Here is a 6,000-nt window from a genome sequence, read left to right on the forward strand (position 1 = left end):
CAGAGCCAGAAAAAAAAAAAAAAAAAATGCTTCATGAGAGCTGCATCTTAGGGCATGTGTGTTAGGGTGTGTGCATGATGAATTTCTGGTCTGGATCCCAATATTAAAAAGTAGTTTGGCATTTTTAATAAAGGGTTTCTAAGTAAATTAACATAGAACACTCGGTTGGCCGATCTCTGAATCTCTCTACACCTCGGGGACACCTCACTACAAAGTAAGGGAGAATGTGTAGGGAGGCAGGAGGAGAAAAGAGAAAGGCCATAGAGAAACTTAGCAGGGAAGGGAGAACATGATATTAAACGGCATGGGGTCTAAGTTTTGGAGTATATATTTTTTGATATTACAATTAAAGTAAAATTAAAAAGAAAAGACTCCACCTTTGCTCTGAAGGGATTGGTTATGCAAATATGGAAGGGATTTCCTGGAGAATACAGCTTTCTACTGTATGGTTAATTAAATAATCACTCAAAAGCTTCCAACGTGACGCTTCTGTCGTAATCCAATCAGGTTACATAGGTCCTAAACAAGAAAGATATTTTCCACATCTGGAAGTCAGCAATTTAGCAAGTACTGCACATTATTAACCAATTCAGAGCCCACTTCCCAGGGGAATTTTTTTGAAGTTTAAGTGTTCTTAACCAATGCTCTGCTGTTTTGTTAATCAAAAAGCTGGTTTACACTGCACGTAATTGGAACTAATATAGAAGTAAATAAAGACAGCCAAATTTGAGGATGCTGAGCACAGGCATTTATCGGAAAAGGAAGAAATCTCCTATCTTCGGATGGTTCAGGCTCAATTTCTTAAATAACTGTGAGACTTTTTTTTTTCCCCCTAAAGAGTGAAAGTGCTTGAGAACCTCAGAGCACAAATAAACTTCTAGTCTCACAGCATTTAGGATCCTTCGGAAAGGTAAAGGTGGAGGTGTTAAGAGGACCAGAGAGCTGCCTCACACCACTTTTTAAGCTTTAATATTGTTAAATATGTTACACCCTCCTGTTTCCAGTCTGATGAAATCTGAAACAAATAATACCCTGATCCAACACTATATTAAGATAAACTGCTTTGAACTGTGCTTTGAATGTGTGCCTAAAGCAAGGCTTTGAATGCAAGAGTCACTGGCAATTGCACTCAAAGGAGGGACAAGCCACCACATGGGTTGCCACATCACACTCCCAGAGGTACACGTCTTTGTATTTTTTTTTTTTTTTTTTTTTTGGGGGGGGCGGGGGAGGGGTTAATAGCTACCTAGCACGACCACAGCTAGATCTTGTTCTAGGATGCAAGAAAGTAGATTTTCACAGTTGGTTACAGACTCACCTCTTTCCTAACTTAAGTATTTATTATAATGAAAATAGCTACTGGATAAATTAACTCTCTCCCCCCACCTCATCACAGATAAAGTGTCTATAGAAGAAAGGCATTCAGGATCTTCAGCTTAAAAATTATTAATAAATAAAATCAAAGATTTTCAACATGGGTCAGGCATATTCCTAATTTTATATTTTACATTTCTTTCATTATTATATCTCTATACTAAATATATGTGTGACTTATCAAGTTCCTCTTCTGAGATTTAGCACCACTGCTCATGTCCATTTTTCTTCCTCCTCCTTTTTTTCCTCTTTTTTAATTTAAAAGATTGGAGTCCAGCTTTCTCTAGAAGCTTGCTTTACAGCCACCCCTCTCCCACTCCTAAGGAAGAAGGAACCCTTTGAATATAGAGTGGTTCCAGGCAAGACTCCTCTTCAGGCACCCAGGTAGCCATTGGAGGCTTGCAGCCCAGACACACACACAAGCATAACCTCAGGTCAAAGGATCCAATCGAATAGCTAACAAAACACTTGTCTTTATTATGTATATTAAATGTCAGGTTACTTAGGATCTGACTGAAAAAAAAAAAAAAAAAAAAAAAAAAAAAACCTAAGTATTTCCATTAAAAACACCTAATCATCTGATTACCCTGGACTCAGTAATCGTTCAAGTGGCAGGAGGCAGTCCCCAACATTTAGCACTGGGAGTTCCGACTGGCCAGTATTTAGTTTGGGGTGAAAAAGCAGTCTTCCAGGTTCCCATGAAGGTAGATGTTTGGATGGTGGCACGAGAGGGGTCTCCGCGAGGGGTGAGCGCTACGGCTAGGTTGCCTTGCCCTCGTTCCTGACTGGCACGCCCCTCCCCAGGCATTTGGCCGAGAGAGTTCCCAACGTGGCAGAGGTGATGGGGTCGGGAGGAAGCCGGAATATAAATTTGTTCCGAACACTCCATCAGTCCGAGGGCCAGGTCGGGGACAATGGGGATCGTGGGATCAGGGGGATGCAGGAGCGCAGGACGCAGAGAAAAGTCGAGAGGACTGGGGGCTGCTGACTTTCGGCTCCTCACACAGCAAAATAAGTCCTGCAAATGAATCTCTCCTTCTCTGTCTTCCCCATTAATAATCCACTTCCAGATTAGCGCAGACGAAAGAGATTAAAACAACAGATACACGGAAATGTGAAATAATATTGCAATCAACATTGAAGGGGGAAAATAATTATTTAGGGTTTCCATGGGCAAAACAAACTGCCTCCCTCAGGATTCCCTCCACTCAGGCAGGGTGAGAAGGATGCACTTTTGTTTTCCAATTCCCTCCAGCCAGGACCTGGTGCCTGTCCCCCCATTCACCTCTCAGTCTGTCAATTTCCTCAACTTTCACAGCCGCTCCCCCCTCCCCCCGCTCAGCTTGGCGGCCCAGATGCCCGAAGAGATACAATGTTTCTGCCCTTGAACACACAGGCTGTAGAAGGAATTCGAATTTGGCCACAGCTAATGATTTTTTTTAAAGCAAATTCTGTTTATTTTGTACCATGTGGAGAAAATAAAAAAAGGAACCTATTCTCGTTTTGAAATGGAACTGATCTTTCATCTAGAGGAATTATTCGACCTTGTGTTGTGACTCAGGAGGTGGGCAACTTCTTTTGGAGTTGCAAGCAAAGGGTGATAAAGGGGACCCCTGGATTGGGTGTGTGTGGAGGGGGTGGGGGGCGGCAGGGGTCCAAGCCAAGCCAAACGGTTTTCTCACGTGCAGACTCGCAATCCAATCCATTCGGAGTTGAGCCTAGGATAGGAGGGGAAAGTCTATTAAAAAAAAAAAAAAAAAAATTCAGGAGCATCTCTCTGAGAAGCCCTTTCAAACAAAACCAAAACAGGACCAGAGAAGCTCAGACCGTCCCTAACATCCCTGCTGCGAGACCCGCAGGCTGTGGAATCTCGCACGTCACCTGGCCCCAGCAGGGCGGCCAGCTGAGGGGTAGATTTTATTTTATTTTTTTGGAGTAAAGGCTGAGTCTCGGCTTCAGGGCTTTTGCCAACGTCTCCACTGACAGGAACCAGCAAACTTCAGGACCCAAATGAGCATCTTAATTTATTGATGCTAAACAGGTCTGGTTGTTGTCCCCAATTTTCCGCGCGCTCTGCCACCTCCCCCCCCACCCCGCCCCAACCCCTGCCGCCAGCTTTGGTCCCTGCATTTGATCTCCAGGAAGGGCCCCGCTGCACAGGCGGAGGAGCGCGTCGGGGTGGGGGGGCGGTGTTCGGCCCCCTCCCACCAGACCGCCCTCCCCCAGACCTGTCCCCGCCCGGGATCCCGCGACCCCCGCCCGCCGCCCGGTCAGCTGACCTGGCTCGCTCGCCTGCTCCCCGCCCGCCGCCCTGTTTCCGGTCCCCGGGGTCCGCGAGCCGCGCTCCGAGCGGGCGCAGCCGCGGCCGGGAGGTGATGCTGGGGGCTGATTACCATGAGAAAGGCTGTGCCTGGAAAAAGCCTCCTCCACGCGACTGTCAATCTCACTAAGGGAGGGGGGGTGCTGGAGGGTACGGAAAGGGGCCCCGTAGGAGTCACCAGAAAACTTAGAGTAAGTTGGATGCGACGCAGGCCCGAAGAGGTAGCTTTCGCCTCAACTTGGAAGGCTGGGGCGTTGAGGGCGCGGACGCCAGCAGCCTCACCAGGGAATTGAAAACCAAAAATCTCCCTCCTGCTTTTCCTCCCTCTGACCCTCCTTTCAGCCCTCCCTGCCCTTTATCCTTATTTTCTTGAAATTCTTTCCCAGTTGCATTTCCTGCGTTCTCCTTTCTATCTGGTATCTCCCTTTTGCAATTTCTTGTTTTCTTTCTTAACATCCCCTCTTCTCCCTCGCTGTGATTCTTTTTGTGCCTCTTTTATGTGTCCAGATTTATCATTTCGTTTTGAAAACACAACGTTTAATGTGTAATTAATCTACCAGCAGGAGGGCGGGGACACCCTGACTAAAATAACTCCCCGGGTCTCAGAGACGACAAGTTCACCAGGTGTCAGTGAAAAGTAAAATAATAAAAGTAAAAATAAAATAAATCAATATTTCAGTGACCATAATGGTTTATTCTTCTATATTATTACATCAACTCAGACTGATAATTTTAAAAGACAAGATATACTCTTCCTGGAAAAAATGCATAATGCTTGGCATAGGGGCATTCTTTAGAATTAAGGCAATGTGAAAAAGTTTGTTTACAGCCATATTTTAGCAGTGCTTAATTTTTTAACAGACTTTAGAAATTACAATAGGTAATTTTGTGAAACTTAAACTGCGCTTTTCTTCTGGTGACTATTTGGAAAGGGTAAAAAATTCCCAAAACACTCCGCCTGAACCCCAACAAAGATTGATCAATTCAGAGAGAAGCATCATGGTGTCACGTATTTGGCACATTGCTAGGCAAATTCACAACTTGGGTTGCTGGGTTGTTTTCTTGGCTAGGCTAGGTTTCTGTCCATTACCTAGCAGGTGAGTGAGCATGAGGCCGCATATGTCATGGACATAACTGTCTTTGTTTTGTTTTGTTTTCTTTATTGTTATTTTTTGCTCTTCCCTTCGTTTGGGGCATATTTGTTTTTCTCATTAAAATTCAGAGTTTGCACTTGTTTACAATTTGTTTACTTTGTTGAATTTTAAAAACTTGATAGAAGTCAATTGAACATGTATATTTAGCCCTTTTTAGGCCAAGAAAAATAAAGATGCATTAGAAAGATGCCTTTTCTGCTTCGTAATTATTAATTGACATTTTATGATGAATAATTAATCATTTGAATAATTTTGGTATCTCTGATCTGAACACATATTTGCATATCTAATGCTTGATTTTAAATGTGTTTTTAAAAAATTCATTCTCTCAGGATGAAGAAACAAAGTCACATTTTAATGTAAAATTTCTCTTCTACACTTGTAAAAGTTTATTTATTGAGCTGTAATATTATTTCTCTATATCCATAAACTTCTTAACAATTTGTAAACCATTTATGAAGCAATCACACACAAATATGTGGCAGACTACAATTAATTAGGAAAAACAATACCCTATGTAAATCAAGTCACTTTCCTCCCCAAATCCAGAGATGTGCACTAATTATACACTATGTTTTCTTATCAGAATTTTGTCATTTAAATTTTTAGTTATGTCTATTAATTCAAGTCTAAACATGGAATTGAGGCAATTGACAAACAACTCAGGCCTGGTATTTAGGATCGTTTTTTATCTTTTACTTACTAATATATGGGCTGATTTATATTATTAAAAATAATTAAGTAAGCATATCCCTGATATTTTTATTCTCCTGTGCCAGTTAAAGTCCAAAGTATTAATATCTATTTTGAATACTAGCCCTGCAGATGACTACCTGTGTGATTATAAGTGATCTCCTATAAGCTTGTTTTATTTTTAATCTCCAATGTGGGTACACTAATAATGCCTATTCCTTGGGATTTTATTGAGAATTAAATGAAGTAATGCATAAAACTTCACTATATTGTAGCTGTATTATTATAATGAAAGCTTGAACAAATATACAGATCAACGAAAGATGGTACAAATTAATTTTGATTATTAAAAACAACAACTATTTACAGTATCTTTTTTATTGAAAAATCAGTGCTGTGTTAGTATGTGAAGAAAGAAAATGAAAAGCATTGTAGGATTTATGGCTGGTTTATGATTCT

At 41.8% G+C, this 6,000-nt stretch overlaps 1 long non-coding RNA gene across 1 annotated transcript; it reads right to left on the reverse strand.

The window, feature by feature from the left end:
• Positions 1-1,219: 1,219 nt before the first annotated feature.
• Positions 1,220-3,758, reverse strand: LOC101005777. Its single transcript, XR_635358.4, has 2 exons — positions 3,654-3,758; positions 1,220-3,092 (listed from the first exon to the last, which is right to left on the reverse strand). It is a non-coding gene; the product is annotated as an uncharacterized LOC101005777 (long non-coding RNA).
• Positions 3,759-6,000: the final 2,242 nt, after the last annotated feature.

This window comes from Papio anubis, chromosome 10 (genome assembly GCF_008728515.1).
Source record: "Papio anubis isolate 15944 chromosome 10, Panubis1.0, whole genome shotgun sequence".
Taxonomy (NCBI): domain Eukaryota; kingdom Metazoa; phylum Chordata; class Mammalia; order Primates; family Cercopithecidae; genus Papio; species Papio anubis.